The sequence below is a fragment of the Coregonus lavaretus genome (genome assembly GCF_964263955.1).
Source record: "Coregonus lavaretus genome assembly, chromosome: 24".
Taxonomy (NCBI): domain Eukaryota; kingdom Metazoa; phylum Chordata; class Actinopteri; order Salmoniformes; family Salmonidae; genus Coregonus; species Coregonus lavaretus.
Window position 1 is genome coordinate 19,940,155 of NC_140011.1, and position 22,433 is coordinate 19,962,587.

Genomic DNA, 22,433 nt, shown 5'->3' on the forward strand with positions numbered 1-22,433 from the left:
CTCCCCTGGTTAATGTCACATGACCCCAACATTTCATGGCAGCAGAGGGCTCTCAAGGGATGGTCTGATCAGTGTTTCGGGCGGTGTGTAGGTGTTTCCGTAGGGGCAACGACGGTGGAAAGTCCGAACCAAGTTCCCCCCATGCACATTCCACCTGAATTTGCCGATTTGGCGCTCGCCTTCAGTAAAAAGAAGGCGACTCAATTACCACCTCATCGACAGGGGGATTGTGCGATAGACCTCCAAGTAGGCGCAGCGCTTCCTCGTAGTCATGTGTATCCTCTGTCTCAGGAGGAGACGGCGGCTATGGAGACATATGTCGCCGAATCTCTGGGACAGGGATACATACGGCCATCCACTTCCCCTGTGTCATCGAGTTTCTTTTTTGTGAAGAAGAAGGATGGGGGTTTACGCCCGTGTATTGATTACCGTGGTCTCAATCAGATCACAATCAAGTACAGCTATCCTCTCCCTCTGATTGCTAGTATGACAGAGTCATTACATGGGGCGCGATTCTTCACAAAATTGGACCTCAGGAGCGCGTATAACCTGGTGCGCATTAGGGAGGGAGATGAGTGGAAGACAGCATTTAGTACAACCTCGGGTCACTATGAGTACCTTGTCATGCCATACTGTTTAATGAATGCTCCTTCAGTATTCCAATCGTTTGTGGACGAGATTTTCCGGGACTTGCATGGACAGGGTGTAGTGGTGTATATTGATGACATTCTAATATACTCCGCTACACGTGCCGAGCATGTGTCCCTGGTGCGTCTGGTGCTTGGTAGACTGTTGGAGCATGACCTGTATGTGAAGGCAGAGAAGTGTCTGTTCTTCCAGGAGTCCATCTCCTTCCTGGGGCGTCGGTTGTCCGCGTCAGGGGTGGAGATGGAGATTGCCAATTACGCACGGCTGAAACGCGGTCAGACTCCCATCACTGTGAAGGAAGTGCAGCGGTTTTTGGGTTTTGCCAATTACTACCGGAGGTTTATCCGGGGCTTTGGACAGGTAGCAGCTCCCATCAACTCCCTAAGGGGGTTCCGGCGTGTCTGCAGTGGTCGGCTGAGGCGGACAGGGTGTTTAGACTTCTGAAGGACCTGTTTACCTCGGCTCCGGTGCTGGCACATCCGGATCCCTCTTTGGCGTTCCAAGTTGAGGTGGATGCGTCCGAGGCTGGGATTGGTGCTGTACTATCTCAGCGCTCGGGTATGCCACCAAAACTCCGCCCCTGTGCCTTCTTCTCTAAGAAGCTCAGTCCGGCGGAGCGTAATTATGATGTGGGTGACAGGGAGCTGTTGGCTGTAGTCCAAGCCCTGAAGGTGTGGAGACATTGGCTTGAGGGGGCTAACCACCCTTTTCTCATTTTGACTGACCATCGTAACCTGGAGTACATCCGGGCAGCGAGGAGGCTAAACCCTCGCCAGGCAAGGTGGGCCATGTTCTTTACCAGATTTGTATTTAAACTCACATATAGACCAGGGTCACAGAACACTAAGGCGGACGCCCTGTCCCGACTGTATGACACAGAGGAGAGGTCCATTGAGCCCACTCCCATACTTCCGGAGTCTTGTCTGGTGGCACCGGTGGTGTGGGAGGTTGATGCGGACATCGAGCGGACGTTACGTACCGATCCTACTCCCCCACAATGTCCAGAGGATCGGAAGTACGTGCCGCTCGAGGTTCGTGATCGATTGATCCATTGGGCTCACACGTCACCCTCCTCTGGTCATCCTGGTATTGGTCGGACGGTGCACTGCCTTAGTGGGAAGTACTGGTGGCTCACTTTAGCTAAGGACGTGCGGGTTTATGTTTCCTCCTGCTCGGTGTGCTCCCAGTGTAAGGCGCCTAGACACCTGCCCAGAGGGAAATTATAACCCCTACCCTTCCACAACAGCCGTGGTCTCACCTATCGGTGGATTTTGTCACGGACCTTCCCCCCTCCCAGGGCAACACTACGATCTTGGTCGTTGTGGATCGGTTTTCAAAGGCCTGCCATCTCATTCCTATGCCAGGTCTCCCTACAGCCCTACAAACTGCTGACGCCCTGTTTACACACGTCTTCCGGCACTACGGGGTGCCTGAGGATATAGTGTCTGATCGGGGTCCCCAGTTCACCTCTAGAGTCTGGAAGGCGTTTATGGAACGTCTGGGGGTCTCGATTAGCCTTACCTCAGGTTTTCACCCCGAGAGTAATGGGCAGGTGGAAAGAGTTAACCAGGATGTGGGTAGGTTTCTGAGGTCCTATTGCCAGGACCGGCAGGGGGAGTGGTCGGTATATATCCCCTGGGCGGAGATAGCTCAAAACTCACTCCGTCACTCCTCCACTAACCTTACGTCTTTTCAGTGTGTGCTGGGTTATCAGCCGGTTCTGGCACCTTGGCATCAGAGCCAGATCGAAGCCCCTGCGGTGGACGAGTGGTTTCGGCGCTTGGAGGAGACATGGAACGCTGCGCAGGTCTATCTGCAACGGGCCATCGGGCGGCAGAAGGCGAGCGCCGATCGCCACCGTAGTGAGGCTCCGGTGTATGCACCGGGAGATCGGGTCTGGCTCTCGACCCGAAACCTGCCCCTTCGCCTGCCCTGCCGGAAGCTGGGTCGGCGGTTTGTGGGGCCATTTAAAGTCCTGAGGAGATTGAACGAGGTATGCTATAGATTACAACTGCCAATTAATTACCGCATTAACCCCTCATTCCATGTGTCTCTCCTCAGGCCGGTGGTAGCTGGTCCACTCCAGGAGAGTGAGGTACGAGAGGTTCCTCCGCCCCCATTGGACATCGAGGGGCCTCCGGCGTACTCAGTCCGTTCCATCTTGGATTCGAGGCGTCGGATGGGGGGCCGGCAGTGTTCTCCGTTTGTTTTCGGCAGGACTGTGTATTGCGATTATTGTTCCTCCCTGTTTTGGAGGTTTTGTTGTTTTGTACTTTTCATTACGTTTATTTGTAAAGTACATCTGCCAGTCTCTCGGTGTCCTGCGCTTGACTTCATTCACCGCATACACGTTTATCCTGACAGATGTATTAGTAGCCAACTAACGTTAGGTAGCTAGCTAACATACCGCTACATACAAGAAACTGTAATGATATGCTATGCTGTTCATAAGGCTAGTGTAGCTACCAAATTGTCAGCCAACATAACTTATTTGAAAAGTCATTACTTTTATGTTACATTGCTCAACATTGCTCAACATACCCAAACGAGGGCATTGCGCTCATCCACCTCTGGCCTGCTGGCTCCCCTTCCTCTGCGGAAGCATAGTTCCCGCTCAGCCCAGTCAAAACTGTTCGCTGCTCTGGCACCCCAATGGTGGAACAAGCTCCCTCACGACGCCAGGACAGCGGAGTCACTCACCACCTTCCGGAGACATTTGAAACCCCACCTCTTTAAGGAATACCTGGGATAGGATAAAGGAATCCTTCTACCCCCCCCCCCCCAATTGTAAAGTGGTTATCCCACTGGCTATAGGGTGAACGCACCAATTTGTGAGTCGCTCTGGCTAAGAGCGTCTGCTAAATGACGTTAATGTGCCCTTGAGCAAGGCACTTAACCCTAATTGCTCCTGTAAGTCGCTCTGGATAAGAGCGTCTGCTAAATGACTAAAATGTAAATGTAAATGTTAACATTTGTCATAATTGGTTAAATCTATGAATATTTACTTTTTGTACTTACATTTGTATCCGCTGTCGTCGGACTTCGGCTGCCATTTTCTTCAAATCTGAAAATGTTGTGAAGCCATGCCCATTTTCTGAAGAATTACATTATGGGCCCTAAAAGCATGGAAATAGTGTCCACTGCTTGCATACTTCGGCTGCAGTCCAAACGCAAAGTAGACAGCCCTTGGCCCTAAACCCTCAGCCCTTGAATGACGTTTTACATCGTCACATCCGAGGCTACATTCCAAACACGTAAAAGACACACCCTCCCCCTCAGCCGTCAAATTAAGTGGACACTTCTAATGACGTATCATGAAGTATGATTGACACTTACAGGGCAAGGGAAGAATGAATTAATTTTAAATGAACCGCCCTTGCCCAGAAATTCGTCACTCGTTCTTCAGTCATCATGGAACCACCGGTAGCTGTTGTGTGTGCTTTATATGCGCTACAGTCAATTATGATTGCATTTCATATCTTGGCTAGAAGACAATGCATCCACAGACATCGAATACTAGCCATCCAATGAAATCAGGTAAATCAAAAATTACAATGTATAAGTGTGATGTCAGGGAAAGTTGTATGCACTGGCTAACTTTTCCAAAAGCTAACCAAACAAAAACATTATTACTTTTATGATATGTGTTTTTGCCGTCATGTGCATTAGTAGCACAATTTCTAACTTATTTACATTCGTTTTTACTTACACTATGTTGATGTTGGTTTTAAGTTTTGGCAGACTTTTCTTAGCAGATGTACAATCATCGCGAATTGAATGATGTATACTTGCACACTCGATCACAAATGAGGGCTGAGGGGCTTACGTTGCCCCCTGAGTGGGCATGTGAATGATTTGTATGTTGAATCTCATTTACAGTTTGTGTGTCTGTGTGTCTGTGTGTGTGTGCGTGCGTGCGTGCATATGTGATAGAGTAGAAGGTTTAGCAGTGGGGGTACCAGCAGTCCATCATACAAAGAGATCTGAGTGTGCTGATTTAAATTTGTACTTGAATAGAGCCGTGGAGGATTGACAGCAGGGTGACGGGGGGGGGGGGGGGGGGGGAACAGCGGTAAACATTCACCACCCCCACACACACACACACACAGACCACCACCTGCAGAGGCTCAGGTAGAACCAAAAACAGCTATTCCATTAGCAAACCACATGACCAAATCAGACATATGGACAGTTAGATTGATAGGCGGGCAGGCTGACAGAGAGGGGGAGGGGGGGTATCCAGAAACAACCAGCAGCCATTACACTAGCACACCCACAGGAGCAAAACACACAAGACTGATATAAATATACAGAGACTGACAGAGCAGCAAGGCAGAGCATAGTAGAGACAAACAGATACAAATGTACAGACAGTTTTCATAGAACAAACTCTGAACAAAAACAACAGTTCTGACTTCAAACAGCCCTTTCTTAAAAGTCACACAACTCATATCAGGTCAGCTATGCAAAACCCATTCAACAAGCACTTTCTAGTTTTCGATGGGTAAAGTAGTTAGAGTTGTTCTGCTGCTGACTACTCAGATTGAGACAGTTTCTCAAACGCCCCCTCCCCATCCCACAGTTGCCAACACGGCCGCAGACGACACTGCTTGCATATTTATTTTTAGGCGTGTTGAGAATATGCTTCTAGTAAAGGTTGTGGGGTGGTTTTGTTGTTGTTTAGAATCATTAGTGTGTGGGTGGCTGGTAATTACATGTCCCCGGTTCTGGTTTAAGTGCTCCAGAGAACGACACAGAGACCGTGACACGTCTCACCCGGGAACATCACCTTCACTACTGACTCTCATTATCCTTTTATCTGTCAGACACAACAGAATGAGAGAGAGAGAGAGAGAGAGAGAGAGAGAGAGAGAGAGAGAGAGAGAGAGAGAGAGAGAGAGAGGGGGAGGAGAGAGCGAGAGGGGAGCGAGAGAAAGAAGGGGAGAGGGAAAGAAGGAACACAGACTACTCCTGAGAGAGGTGCTAAAGCAACAGACAAGCAATCTTACATTCTTAATGATCACACTGTAACGATGCATCATTCTACTGTCTTCCTCCTGATCACAGCTACAATCATCACATAATTTATCATCCACCATTACCACCACTGTTATTATCTTTCATCTGCCCCACTTTAGAATAATGAGACCCAATCACAGTACTTCCATTTCCATGTCATTAGTCTACATTAATAAATAACTTTGTCTCCCTCCTTATTACTGCTGTAGGTTACAGTCAGATCATCACAGTTCACAAAGGACAAGGTTATGAGATCTGTTGCTCAGGTCTGTTTTTGGGTCACATCCCATTCCACTGTTACCTAGAACATCCTATCTTTCACCAGCTTGCCAAATCCTCTATGTTGTCAGAGGAAAACATTCAGTGGGATTGGCTGTGTGTGTATCTCTCCATCTGAGCAGGGTGGAGAATGCGGCTCCCCCGTGTCTTTAATAATAATGGTGTTTATCTCAGCTACTTACATTAGAGAGCTCTTCACGCCGCAGATAAAGAACCCTGGGGCCTGTGCGGCGCCACATCTCTGGAGCTTGGGGCTTCAATAGTTGGTGTTACACAAGTCCCACTGTTCTCTGCCTTTCTTTCTTTTCTCTCACACTCTCACGTTCTCTCTCCCCTGTGTCCTACTATGAGTATATATTTTCTTTGTGTCATGTCACTAGAGTATGCCGAACCTGTTCAAAAGTTTGGAGAACATAAAAGAGAGGGAGGAGGAGAGAAAGAAAGAGTATTCCCCACAAGGCCTAATCATCACCGCCTCCTGAATAAAGGAGATTTCCAAAAGCAAATGACATAATATTACACCATGTGGAAGTAACAGAATGAGACAGAGTGGCAACACATGCCCTAGGGCCCCTGTAGAAATCCCTGTAGAGATGACACCCACTACATCCATGACAGAGGCAGGGGGGAAGGGTACAAAATAGATACTGTAGCAAATAACACACATCTAGTGAATCTGACCATCTGAACATCAAATACAGGAGGCGATACAAAAGGGTGCAAGAGGCCTTCATTTCACTTCATGATGTAGAACAAATAGAGGATGGCAGCCTGCTCTCTGTCAATGTTACAGATCACAGGGCTATCCATGAGAACAATTACCCCTTCTGCCTCTATACCCACAGTCTGATCATTACTCTCAGGCTCCGTCGTGCATCATCTTAGGAGGGGGGGGGGGGGGGTTCAGCCAGCTGTGGCAATGAGACAGCTAACAGGTGTGTCTGCCCACCTTAGCCTGTCTGCATCGCCGCCTGATCGTCACAGAAATTGAGTTTACGAAAGTTCAATCAGGAAGGCTGGTCTGAATGGCTTGTCACTTTTAATGAATCTAGTAACCACATATAATTCACATCGCTTCCTATCTCACTCATCAGCATAGCAGGTATTTATAGGGTAGAGTTTAAAGTGTTACGTCGTTAGAATAGCAGGTATTTAAATGGTAGCGTTTTAAAATGTTACTGCATCAGCGTAGCAGATATTTACAGTATATGGTAATGTTTATCGTTACTGCATAAGCATAGCAGGTATCTTTATGGTAGTGTTTATGTTACCTCATCAGCATAGCATCACGTCTCTCCTCCTCCTTTACTATTAGCAAGCGTGCGCAATGTCATTCACCTACAGTGGTGTGAAAAAGTGTGTACCCCCTTCCTGATTTCTTATTTGTTTGCATGTTTGTCACACTTAAATGTTTCAGATCAAACACATTTAAATATTAGTCAAAGATAACACAAGTAAACACAAAATGCAGTTTTGAAATAAAGGTTGTTATTATTAAGGGAAAACAAAATCCAAACCCACATGGCCCTGTGTGAAAAAGTGATTGCCCCCTACAACCTAATAACTGATTGGGCCACCCTTAGCAGCAACACTTTTTACTTTTACGCCAGATGTAATGGGACACACACCTTCCAAAAAGTTCAACTTTTGTCTCATCAGTCCACAGAGTATTTTCCCAAAGGTCTTGGGGATCATCAAGATGTTTTCTGGCAAAAATGAGAAAAGCCTTAATGTTCTTTTTGCTCAGCAGAGGTTTTCGTCTTGGAACTCTGCCATGCAGGCCATTTTTGCCCAGTATCTTTCTTATGGTGGAGTCATGAACACTGACCTTAACTGAGGCAAGTGAGGCCTGCAGCTCTTTGGATGTTGTTGTGGGGTCTTTTGTGACCTCTTGGACGAGTCGTCGCTGCGCTCTTGGGGTAATTTTGGTCGGCTGGCCACTCCTGGGAAGGTTCACCACTGTTCCATGTTTTCGCCATTTGTGGATAATGGCTCTCACTGTGGTTCGCTGGAGTCCCAAAGCTTTAGAAATGGCTTTATAACCTTTTCCAGACTGATGGATCTCAATTACTTTCTTTCTCATTTGTTCCTGAATTTCTTTGGCTTTCGGCATTATGTCTAGCTTTTGAGGATCTTTTGGTCTACTTCACTTTGTCAGGCAGGTCCTATTTAAGTGATTCCTTGATTGAGAACAGGTGTGGCAGTAATCAGGCCTGGGTGTGGCTAGAGGAATTGAACTCAGGTGTGATAAACCACAGTTGAGTTGTGTTATAACAGGGGGGGCAAACACTTTTTCACACAGGGCCATGTAGGTTTGGATTTTGTTTTCCCTTAATAATAACAACCTTCTTTTCAAAACTGCATTTTGTGTTTACTTGTGTTATCTTTGACTAACATTTAAATTTGTTTGACGATCTGAAACATTTAAGTGTGACAAACATGCAAACAAATAACAAATCAGGAAGGGGGCAAACACTTTTTCACACCACTGTATTCACTTCAGCCTATGAGCATTGCACACTAAGGTAATTTCACCACGCTTGCTGATTAGCCTATGGGCTCACTCATGCAATAATCACTTATTCTTCTTTCAACCAATGGGCATAAATCTAGGGGAGTATTTATATGTCAACTCAAACCTTGTGTCTCCCATTTTCTGTTTTGCATCAACAGTCTTCCATTGACGGTCTATGCTTTCCATGTCATTTAAGTCATACCAGATGCCGTAATCTCCCCTGAGGGAGAGGACACGTCCTGTGTTCCAGCGATCAATCTACACCCACTCTCAGGTTCCAGGTGACTTCTCACGAATATGCAAGTGGGCCATTTTACAACGCTCAAATTTAGGTTATTCTGGCCGAAAGGGTGTCACAGTGGTTCCAGGCATATCCAGCCATGAGCTCCTCTCATCTGGCTACAGATGTACTCAGCTTATACAGTGCATTCAGAAGGTATTCAGACCCCTTGACTTTTTTCACATTTTGTTACGTTACAGCATTATTTTCAAATTGATTAAATTATTCTACAAATATGTGGAAAAATCTACACAAAATACCCCATAATGACAAAGCGAAAACAGGGGTTTAGAAATTTTTGGAATTGTATTCAAAATAAAAAACAGAAATACCTTATTCAAAATAAGTATTCAGACCCTTTGCTATGAGACTCAAAATTGAGCTCAGGTGCATCCTGTTTCCATTGATCATCCTTGAGATGTTTCTACAACTTGATTGGAATCCACCTGTGGTCAATTCAATTGATTGGACATGATTTGGAAAGGCACACACCTGTCTATATAAGGTCCCACAGTTGACAGTGCATGTCAGAGCAAAAACCAAACCATGAGGTCAAAGGAATTGTCAATAGAGCTCCGAGACAGGATTGTGTCGAGGCACAGATCTGGGGAAAGGTACCAAAACAGTTCTGCAGCATTGAAGGTCCCCAAGAACACAGTGGCCTCCATCATTCTTAAATAGAAGACTCCTCCTAGAGCTGGCTGCCCGGCCAAACTGAGCAATCGGGGGAGAAGGGCCTTGGTCAGGGAGGTGACCAAGAACCTGATGGTCACTCTGACAGAGCTCCAGAGTTCCTCTGTGGAGATGGGAGAACCTTCCAGAAGGAAAACCATCTCTGCAGCACTCCACCAATCATGCCTTCATGGTAGAGAGGCCGGACGGAAGCCATTCCTCACTAAAAGGCACATGACAGCCCCTTTGGAGTTTGCCAAAAGGCACCTAAAGGACTCTCAGACCATGAGAACAGGATTCTCTGGTCTGATGAAACCAAGATTGAACTCTTTGGCCTGAATGCCAAGTGTCACATCTGGAGGAAACCTGGCACCTTCCCTACGGTGAAGCATGGTGGTGGCAGCATCAAGCTGTGGGGATGATTTTCAGCGGCAGGGACTGGGAGACTAGTCAGGATCGAGGGAAAGATGAAAAGAGCAATGTACAGAGAGATCCTGAAAATCAGATCCTTGATGAAAACCTGCCCCAGAGTCCTGAGGACCTCAAACTGGGGCGAAGGTTCACCTTCCAACAGGATAATGACCCTAAGCACACAGCCAAGACAACGCAGGAGTGGCTTCGGGACAAGTCTCTCAATGTCCTTGAGTTGCCCAGCCAGAGCCCGGACTTGAACTCAATCTAACATCTCTGGAGAGACCTGAAAATAGCTGTGCAGCAACGCTCCCCATCCAACCTGACAGACCTTGAGAGGCTCTGCAGAGAAGAAAGGGAGAAACTCCCCAAATACGGGTGTGCCATGTGCTTAGCGTCATACCCAAGAAGACTTGAGGCTGGAATCGCTGCCAAAGGTGCTTCAACAAAGTACTGAGTAAAGGGTCTGAATACTTATGTAAATGTCATAATTATTTTTATTTTATTTTTTGGCAAAAAATATCAAAAAACCTGTTTTTGCTTTGTCATTATGGGGTATTGTGTTTAGATTGATGAGGCGGGGCAAAATAATTTAATCAATTTTAGAATAAGGATGTAACGTAACAAAATGTGGAAAAAGTCAAGGGGTCTGAATACTTACCGAATGCACTGTATCTGCAACTCCCAGACAACGGCATCCTTTTTCCGGAAGAAGAGGTCATCTTCCCAGAGGGAAAGAAAGGCTCCAGATTCGGCTTCCCCAGCGAGCTGTTGATTATAACGTTGTTATTCAGTTCAGTTATCAGATCTGGTCGGATATATCATAAATGCTCATTTACGGATTGTCTCCTGAGGCTAATCATGGGGAACACTTAAGCATACAGGCTTTATTTATATCCGGGTTTCATATTCATGAACGTAATGTTTAGCTGGTGAAATATTGGCATTTCCACCATAATTTGCAAATAAATTCATTAAAAATCCTACAATGTGATTTTCTGGAAAAAAAATTCTCAATTTGTCTGTCATAGTTGACGTGTACCTATGATGAAATCTACAGGCCTCTCTCATCTTTTTAAGTGGGAGAACATGCACAATTGGTGGCTGACTAAATACTTTTTTCCCCCACTGTAGATGGCAATAAAAACTAACATAGAGGCTCAGAATAAATTAGAGGAAAAACAATAAGAAATGGAGAAACTTATTCAAGAAAGATCAAGTGTAATATATTATAAAAATAAAGCAAACTGGATGGAATATGGGGAAAAATGCACCAAATTCTTTTTTAATCTTCAACATAGGAATGCTCCCAAAAATAATTTAATGAAATTGGTTACAATTGACGGAGTAACCCATGATTCACCAAATTATATTTTGAAGGAGGAAACTAGGTACTTTAAGCATACGTTTTCGTTTCAGTCGCCTCCATCTCCTCTAACTGAAGCTAATTGTAGAGATTTTTTTTCTATTGATAATGTAAAATTAACAGCCAAACAGAAAGACTCATGTGAAGGTGAAATTACAGAGGAGGAACTTCTGGATGCAATTAAAGACTTTAAGTCTGGGAAAACTCCGGGGTTGGATGGCATACCAGTCGAAGTATACCAAACCTTTTTTGATATACTAAGAGGACCGCTATTAGCATGTTTTAACCACTCCTATTTAAATGGTAGATTATCTGACACTCAAGAAGAAGGTCTGATCTCATTATTACTGAAACAGGATACAAGTGGAAAATATAAAGATCCAGTCCATTTAAAAAATTGGAGGCCCCTTACACTTCAGTGTTGTGATGCAAAAATTTTAGCAAAATGTATAGCGCATAGAATTAAAAAGGTATTTTCGGATATTATTCATTCTAATCAGACAGGTTTTTTACATGGAAGATACATTGGAGATAATATAAGGCAAGTATTGGAAACAATAGAACATTATGGAAAATCTGAGAAACCAGGCCTGCTATTCATAGCAGACTTCGAAAAGGCATTTGATAAAGTACGACTGGGGTTTATATATAAATGCCTGGAGCATTTCAATTTTGGTGAATCTCTTATAAAATGGGTCAAAATCATGTATAGTAACCCTAGGTGTAAAATAGTAAATAATGGCTATTTCTCAGAAAGTTTTAAACTGTCAAGAGGAGTGAAACAAGGTTGTCCACTATCGGCATATCTATTTATTGTGGCCATCGAGATGTTAGCTATTAAAATCAGATCCAACAATAATATCAGGGGAATCGAAATCCAGGGCTTAAAAACAAAGGTGTCATTGTACCCTGATGATTCATGTTTTCTTTTAAATCCACAACTAGAATCACTCCACAGCCTCATAGAGGATCTAGATACATTTTCCAACACTCTCTGGATTACATCCAAATTATGAAAAATGTACTATATTACGTATTGGATCAATAAAAAATAAGAATATTACATTGCCATGTAGTGTTACCAATAAAATGGTCTGAGGTGATGTGGATATACTCGGAATACACATCCCAAAGGAAATAAATGATCTCACTTCAATAAATTATAATAGAAAGTTAGCAAAAATAGATAAGATCTTGTTACCATGGAAAGGTGGGTGCCTGTCAATTTGTGGAAAAATCACCCTGATTAACTCTTTAGTATTATCCCAGTTTACCTATTTGCTTATGGTCTTGCCTACGCCTAGCGAACAGTTTTTGAAATTATATGAAAAAATTTTTTTCCATTTTATATGGAATGGCAAGCCAGACAAAATTAAACGGGCCTATTTATATCATGAATATGAATTCGGAGGACAGAAATTATTAAATATTAAAGCATTATAACTTTCACTAAAAGTTTCAGTCATACAAAAGTTATACTTAAATCCGAACTGGTTCTCTAGCAAATTAGTAATATTGTCTCACCCAATGTTCAAGAATGGCCTTTTTCCCTTTATTCAGATTACAACCACTCACTTTCAGTTATTTGAAAAGGAAGTCATCTCCCAGATATCACTATTTCTAAAACAAGCCATAGAAAGTTGGTTGCAATTTCAATTTAATCCTCCAGAAACGACAGAACAAATAATGCAACAAATATTGTGGTTAAACTCAAATATACTAATTGACAAGAAACCTTTTTTTTTGACAAAATGTTTAAAAAAGGTATAATCTTTGTAAATGATATCATCAGTAGGACTGGTGGAGTTATGTCGCACATGCAGCTAACAAAAACATATGGAAATGTCTGCTCTACCCAAAATTACAACCAAATAATTGCAGCCAAAAATGGAAGAGGAAAGTGGAAGGAGGAGAAAGTAAGGAACTTGTCTGTCGGACTTGCATTAAAGAACATAAAACTGTGATAAATAAAAAGGTATATCAGTTTCATTTAAGGACCAAAGGATTGACAGCCGTCCCATATAGATTGCAAAATAGTTGGTAGAGCACGGCGCTTGTAACGCCAAGGTAGTTGGTTCGATCCCCGGGACCACCCATACACAAAAAAAAATAAAAAATAAGTAAGTCGCTTTGGATAAAAGCGTCTGCTAAATGGCATATTATTATTATTATTATTATTATTATTATTATTATTATTTATTTTTGATGTACCGATCCCATGGCATAGTGTTTATGAACTGATACGCAAAACGACACCGGATTCAAAACTTAGAATCTTTCTATTTAAATTATTATGTAGAATTCTTGCTACTAATATAATGTTATTTATATGGGGGATACAATCTTCCCAGCTCTGCAGATTTTGCTGCGAAGAGACAGAATCATTAGATAATTTGTTTTGGTACTGTCCATTTGTAGCTTGTTTTTGGACACAGGTCCAGGAATGGCTAAAGGATTGCAATATTTACCTGGAGCTAACCCTGCAGATAGCACTACTGGGTGATCTGAAAAGTCATAGTCAATCGGTCAGTAACATAATAATACTATTAGCAAAAATGTTTATTTTCAATTCACAATCTGTAGAAACAATGCGAATAGAAAGGTTCAGAACTTTTGTAAGACATCACAGTACAGTTGAAATATATATGGCAAATAGAAATCCTATATGGATAGTGTTAAAAGATAGATGGGAGGTGTTGAATGGAATTGAAGGATGGGACTAATAACAACTAACAATAACAAGATAACTAATAATGTAGGCAAGCTGTGTCCATAATAAGTGTATGGGTTGTAGGTTGGGAGCTTTTGTGAAGGAGCACAGTTAGAAAGATATGGCATATAGAAGTAAACCGGATGGACATCATGAAAATGATCGGAGAGGTTGAGAGTAGAAGAAGTTCAGGAGAAAGAACAAACAAAATGTAATTACTGTAAAATTGACTGTGTCGATAAAATGTAGATAGTGGGTATGGGCTGGAAGTAGAGGCCTAGGCATTGATGTTCACTAGTTTAATCCAAGTGGGGAAAGGGTGGTGGGGTTGGAAAGTAATAAAGGGGAATATATATATATATATATATATTTTAAAGGATATGTATGTGTATGTATACATGTATGTGTGTGTATATGTGTATATATGTGTGTATGTGTGTATACAGTGGGGAGAACAAGTATTTGATACACTGCCAATTTTGCAGGTTTTTCTACTTACAAAGCATGTAGAGGTCTGTAATTTTTATCATAGGTACACTTCAACTGTGAGAGACGGAATCTAAAACAAAAATCCAGAAAAACACATTGTATGATTTTTAAGTAATTAATTTGCATTTTATTGCATGACATAAGTATTTGATCACCTACCAACCCGTAAGAATTCCGGCTCTCACAGACCTGTTAGTTTTTCTTTAAGAAGCCCTCCTGTTCTCCACTCATTACCTGTATTAACTGCACCTGTTTGAACTCATTACCTGTATAAAAGACACCTGTCCACACACTCAATCAAACAGATTCCAACCTCTCCACAATGGCCAGAGAGCTGTGTAAGGACATCAGGGATAAAATTGTAGACCTGCACAAGGCTGGGATGGGCTTCAGGACAATAGGCAAGCAGCTTGGTGAGAAGGCAACAACTGTTGGCGCAATTATTAGAAAATGGAAGAAGTTCAAGATGACGGTCAATCACCCTCGGTCTGGGGCTCCATGCAAGATCTCACCTCGTGGGGCATCAATGATCATGAGGAAGGTGAGGGATCAGCCCAGAACTACAAGGCAGGACCTGGTCAATGACCTGAAGAGAGCTGGGACCACAGTCTCAAAGAAAACCATTAGTATAACACTACGCCGTCATGGATTAAAATCCTGCAGCGCACGCAAGGTCCCACTGCTCAAGCCAGCGCATGTACAGGCCCGTCTGAAGTTTGCCAATGACCATCTGGATGATCCAGAGGAGGAATGGGAGAAGGTCATGTGGTCTGATGAGACAAAAATAGAGCTTTTTGGTCTAAACTCCACTCGCCGTGTTTGGAGGAAGAAGAAGGATGAGTACAACCCCAAGAACACCATCCCAACCGTGAAGCATGGAGGTGGAAACATCATTCTTTGGGGATGCTTTTCTGCAAAAGGGACAGGACGACTGCACCGTATTGAGGGGAGGATGGATGGGGCCATGTATCGCGAGATCTTGGCCAACAACCTCCTTCCCTCAGTAAGAGCATTGAAGATGGGTCGTGGCTGGGTCTTCCAGCATGACAACGACCCGAAACACACAGCCAGGGCAACTAAGGAGTGGCTCCGTAAGAAGCATCTCAAGGTCCTGGAGTGGCCTAGCCAGTCTCCAGACCTGAACCCAATAGAAAATCTTTGGAGGGAGCTGAAAGTCCGTATTGCCCAGCGACAGCCCCGAAACCTGAAGGATCTGGAGAAGGTCTGTAAGGAGGAGTGGGCCAAAATCCCTGCTGCAGTGTGTGCAAACCTGGTCAAGACCTACAGGAAACATATGATCTCTGTAATTGCAAACAAAGGTTTCTGTACCAAATATTAAGTTCTGCTTTTCTGATGTATCAAATACTTATGTCATGCAATAAAATGCAAATTAATTACTTAAAAACCATACAATGTGATTTTCTGGATTTTTGTTTTATTTTCCGTCTCTCACAGTTGAAGTGTACCTATGATAAAAATGACAGACCTCTACATGCTTTGTAAGTAGGAAAACCTGCAAAATTGGCAGAGTATCAAATACTTGATCTCCCCACTGTATATACACTGCTCAAAAAAATAAAGGGAACACTTAAACAACACAATGTAACTCCAAGTCAATCACACTTCTGTGAAATCAAACTGTCCACTTAGGAAGCAACACTGAATGACAATAAATGTCACATGCTGTTGTGCAAATGGAATAGACAACAGGTGGAAATTATAGGCAATTAGCAAGACACCCCCAATAAAGGACTGCTTTTACAGGTGGTGACCACAGACCACTTCTCAGTTCCTATGCTTCTTGGCTGATGTTTTGGTCACTTTTGAATGCTGGCGGTGCTTTCACTCTAGTGGTAGCATGAGACGGAGTCTACAACCCACACAAGTGGCTCAGGTAGTGTAGCTCATCCAGGATGGCACATCAATGCGAGCTGTGGCGAGAAGGTTTGCTGTGTCTGTCAGCGTAGTGTCCAGAGCAAGGAGGCGCTACCAGGAGACAGGCCAGTACATTAGGAGATGTGGAGGAGGCCGTAGGAGGGCAACAACCCAGCAGCAGGACTGCTACCTCCGCCTTTGTGCAAGGAGGAGCAGGAGGAGCACTGCCAGAGCCCTGCAAAATGACCTCCAGCAGGCCACAAATGTGCATGTGTCTGCTCAAACGGTCAGAAACAGACTCCATGAGGGTGGTATGAGGGCCCGACGTCCACAGGTGGGGGTTGTGCTTACAGCCCAACACCGTGCAGGACGTTTGGCATTTTCCAGAGAACGCCATTATTGGCAAATTCGCCACTGGCGCCCTGTGCTCTTCACAGATGAAAGCAGGTTCACACTGAGCACGTGACAGACGTGACAGAGTCTGGAGACGCCGTGGAGAACGTTCTGCTGCCTGCAACATCCTCCAGCATGACCGGTTTGGCGGTGGGTCAGTCATGGTGTGGGGTGGCATTTCTTTGGGGGGCTGCACAGCCCTCCATGTGCTCGCCAGAGGTAGCCTGACTGCCATTAGGTACCGAGATGAGATCCTCAGACCCCTTGTGAGACTATATGCTGGTGCGGTTGGCCCTGGGTTCCTCCTAATGCAAGACAATTCTAGACCTCATGTGGCTGGAGTGTGTCAGCAGTTCCTGCAAGAGGAAGGCATTGATGCTATGGACCGCCCGTTCCCCAGACCCGCTGCCCCGACCACCAGGTAGCGCCACTACATCCACCCTGCTCTCTGTACCAGGAAGAGGGGGGAGACTGCCAGAGAGGGCCCGACCCCTGCCCGTGGCCACCAGGGGGCACCACTAAATACACCCAGAGAGGGCTGGGGCCAGCCCAGAGAGCAAGAGCCAGAGAGGGCTGGGGCCAATCCCCGGAGGGGTCCTAACTCCCCGCCTATGACCACCAGGGAGCACCACTACATTCAGCCAGCTCCCTGCCCGGGCTGGGGAAACCCAGGGGTGCCGACCCCCGCCCACAGTCAAGGCCACCAGGGGATGCCACTACATCCAGCCAGCTCCCTGCCCCAGCTATAGAGAGAAAGAGTAATGCCGTCTTTTTGTAGGCACTAACTCCGCCATGGTTCGTTTGACTGCCTATGGCAAGTGGGGGCAAAGTACGGCCCACACTGTCACATTGGATGTCGATGAGCTCCAATTGTGTGTCTGGTGGTGCTTTCTCACTGTCAAAGACAGGGGGCATGATACAAGCTCCAGCTCAGTCTCAATCCTGGTGAAGTCTGAGAAGAAAACTCAGCATGCAGGTCGATACTTTTTTCCCTCACTGTATATATTTTCAAGTTTGCATATTGTAACTGTAAGTTTGATTGTACTTTACAAGGGTAGAGATGCAGGATCTGTGTGTGTGTTTGACTGTGTCTGTGATGTTATAAATTATATACATTTGGTGAAAAATATGTTCACAAAAAACAAGGGTAGAATTGTTCTGCAAGCATATATACACTGCTCAAAAAAATAAAGGGAACACTAAAATAACACATCCTAGATCTGAATGAATGAAATAATCTTATTAAATACTTTTTTCTTTACATAGTTGAATGTGCTGACAACAAAATCACACAAAAAGTATCAATGGAAATCAAATGTATCAACCCATGGAGGTCTGGATTTGGAGTCACCCTCAAAATTAATGTGGAAAACCACACTACAGGCTGATCCAACTTTGATGTAATGTCCTTAAAACAAGTCAAAATGAGGCTCAGTAGTGTGTGTGGCCTCCACGTGCCTGTATGACCTCCCTACAACGCCTGGGCATGCTCCTGATGAGGTGGCGGATGGTCTCCTGAGGGATCTCCTCCCAGACCTGGACTAAAGCATCCGCCAACTCCTGGACAGTCTGTGGTGCAATGTGGCGTTGGTGGATGGAGCGAGACATGATGTCCCAGATGTGCTCAATTGGATTCAGGTCTGGGGCACGGGCGGGCCAGTCCATAGCATCAATGCCTTCCTCTTGCAGGAACTGATGACACACTCCAGCCACATGAGGTCTAGCATTGTCTTGCATTAGGAGGAAACCAGGTCCAACCGCACCAGCATATGGTCTCACAAGGGGTCTGAGGATCTCATCTCAATGCCTAATGGCAGTCAGGCTACCTCTGGCGAGCACATGGAGGGCTGTGCGGCCCCCCAAAGAAATGCCACCCCACACCATGACTGACCCACCGCCAAACCGGTCATGCTGGAGGATGTTGCAGGCAGAAGAACGTTCTCCACGGCATCTCCAGACTCTGTCACGTCTGTCACATGTGCTCAGTGTGAACCTGCTTTCATCTGTGAAGAGCACAGGGCGCCAGTGGCGAATTTGCCAATCTTGGTGTTCTCTGGCAAATGCCAAACGTCCTGCACGGTGTTGGCTGTAAGCACAACCCCCACCTGTGGACGTCGGGCCCTCATACCACCCTCTTGGAGTCTGTTTCTGACCGTTTGAGCAGACACATGCACATTTGTGGCCTGCTGGAGGTCATTTTGCAGGGCTCTGGCAGTGCTCCTCCTGCTCCTCCTTGCACAAAGGCGGAGGTAACAGTCCTGCTGCTGGGTTGTTGCCCTCCTACAGCCTCCTCCACGTCTCCTGATGTACTGGCCTGTCTCCTGGTAGCGCCTCCATGCTCTGGACACTACGCTGACAGACACAGCAAACCTTCTTGCCACAGCTCGCATTGATGTGCCATCCTGGATGAGCTGCACTACCTGAGCCACTTATGTGGGTTGTAGACTCCGTCTCATGCTACCACTAGAGTGAAAGCACCGCCAGCATTCAAAACATCAGCCAGGAAGCATAGGAACTGAGACGTGGTCTGTGGTCACCACCTGCAAAACCAGTCCTTTATTGGGGGGTGTCTTGCAAATTGCCTATAATTTCCACCTGTTGTCTATTCCATTTGCACAACAGCATGTTACATTTATTGTCAATCAGTGTTGCTTCCTAAGTGGACAGTTTGATTTCACAGAAGTGTGATTGACTTGGAGTTACATTGTGTTTAAGTGTTCCCTTTATTTTTTTGAGCAGTGTATAAAAAAAAACACGGGGGATTGGAAGTGATGCAGACAATTACATTGATGTAAGTTACAATCTATCTGCAATATTAAGCTGATCTACCCCCAAAAATAAAATTAAATTTTTTATTTCATCTCGTTATAAACAAAATGTCTTCTGTATACTTGATATGTCGTCTCAGTCCCTGCAATCAGTTGTATCTCGAATAATGGCAATATTCTCCAGCCTCCCAGCAGCAAACCACATGGCAGGGTGGCCATCGACAGTAATATATCAATCAAGAACTGTGGCTTTCAGGGCTCCCGAGTGGTGCAGCAGTCTAATGCACTACATCACAGTGCAGAGGTGCTACTACTGCGTATGGTTCGATCCCAAGCTGTGTCACATCTGGCCGTGACCGGGAGCTGTCCGGGTTAGGGGAACGTTTGGTCGGGGGGCTTTTCTTGGCTCATCGCGCTCTAGCCAGCTGCCTAGCATAGGGCAACCTGTCATCTGCATCTGGCTCTGAGGAGCATTCCTCTGAGACGAGGCCTACCCCAAACTATTCAATAAAATGACATATTGTATTCTGTCTCTGTCATTCAGTTAAGCCTGTACTCAATTGAACAACCTTGGGCAAGACAGTGTCTCTGCTCAGATGAATAGGTTCTGAACAGGCTCAGGCTAAATTAATCGTCTCCTGTCCTCTGGGATACAACAGGTGTGTTGTGGTGTCTGATCATTGGACACCTGATTAAGTACGTCCCATGGGTGCTGCCAGCCGGGCTCCAATCTGAATGGATTATCTGGCCTGGTGCACTAAGGGTGCTCCTCTCCCTGGGATTCCACTACAGCGTTCACTAGTAGAGGCAAACATACACACACATGCACCACATACACAAGCCTGTTCCACATAGGCACACATGCAAGTGCCCACAAACACACGTACGCATGCCCGGACGCCCACAGGCATACACCGACACACACTTTTCCAAACCCAAACTTTCCATGCCTTCAATCTGTCTGATCCACTATCTCTTTCTCTCTCTCTCTTCATCACTCTCTTATCTGTATGGAAAGAGACAAAACAAATGGAATGGAGTTCACACTCTGTGATTGTGCACCCTTCGAATTATAATTGACATGCCTATTGTCACCGCTTATTTTCTCTCCTGCAGAGCCGGAGAATGCTGGCATGCATGCTCTCATCTCATCTAGACAGAACAGAGACAGACGGACGGGCATGCCAAGGTTATATGAAAGAGGCCTGTCATGTTCAACAGTATGTGGTGAGAGATGGCCCTCCTGTTGTGGCTCTCCATGGGACTCAACAGGCAGTGTCTACCAGCGTACGTCCCCATATATAGTCTATCTATAGACTAGCTTGGAATAGAGGTGTGTGTGTGTGTGTGTGTTTTTTTGTTTAACTATCCTCACAAGGAAAATTTGGACAAGTGGGGACATTTTGCCGGTGCCCACGAGGAAAAATGCTATTTTAGGCCTAGGGGTTAGGTTTAGGGTTAGAATTAAGGTTAGGGTTAGGGAAAATATGGTTTTTGATGGGAATCAATTCTTTGGTCCCCACAAGGATAGCAATACAAAACTGGGTGTGCGTGTGTCCCTCATCATTGATTTTATATGTGCCTTAATTCATACCAAACATCTCTAGAGAGAAAATGGAAAAAACTGAACATCTATTTAATCATAGAGCATCCATTTTATTTGCTCTCCCACTTTATCCCTAGTGGAACACGAAAATATACTAGTTTTTCAGAGACCATAGAGTATTCCTCAGCACTAATTCCTCTACCACAGTTATAGATATTCTGTTTTTTCAATGGAACTCTCGAGAGAATAGACGCTACAGTACAGTACTATATTGGATTTCAGAGGAAAACTGGACTCTGGGGACCCACGTGATAAAAGCACTTATAAAAAATATATTTCAGATTCTGTTTTACCCTGCCAAGTAGGGGAGAGTGGGGTAAGTTGAGCCATTGTTTTTATTCAGCATCACTCCGTTAAGGGAAATAGAGTATTATTTCTAACAAAGATATCTACATATATTTCAGGATGTTGTGTATCCCTGGAAATAATCAGAATTCATGTAAACATTAGAGTTGTGAAAACAGCTTGTCCCAAATAAGTGGTCTGTTGGCATAATTTTCCCCAGGTATGGGGTAAGTTGAGCAGCAGGACAGTGTAAGTTAAGCCACCTAGAAATGTATGTACTATCTTTTTAAAACCATGTCTATCTTTATTTCCAAAACACAATTCAACACAATCACAATTGCTATTGTGTCTTTTAATAATTTTAAGCATATTTTAACACAGGCTAAAGACCTAACAAACACTTTCTACTTTTTCTTTCTCACTTTTAACATCAGCCAGGCCCTGTTGTTACATCATATCCCAACGATAATGCCTTGCATTACGCCTGGGAAGAAAACACTTCGCTCAACTTGCCATTGGCTCAACTTACCCCAAGACAAACATTTTGACTATATTAGCCCACACATGCTAGGTTTAGGACCTCATATAGAAGTTTATAGAGACCCCAACTGATGTATAGAACAATCTTAAAAATATCTACTTTGGTTTAGATACAAGCATCATGAAACCTCTAACACAATACATTTTACTTGGTGAAAATCTGTTATTTGGACCTAACTTGCTTACCACTTATTTCATGGTTTCTTCCTTCATACCCCATGAAATGATGACCTCTTCCTAAATATGTGGTAAAATGATTAATTTTGTGTGTGGTTTCCTAGAAACAAGGGTGGCTCAATTTACCCCTTTAGCTCCCCACTATGGTGTTTCTACAGTGCCTTGCAAAAGTATTCATCCCCCTTGGCGTTTTTCCTATTTTGTTGCATTACAACCTGTAATTTAAATGGATTTTATTTGGATTTCATGTAATGGACATACACAAAATAGTCCGAATTGGTGAAGTAAAATGAAAAAAATAACTAACGGAAAAGTGGTGCATGCATATGTATTCACCCCCTTTGCTATGAAGCCCCTAAATAAGATCTGGTGCAACCAATTACCTTCAGAAGTCACATAA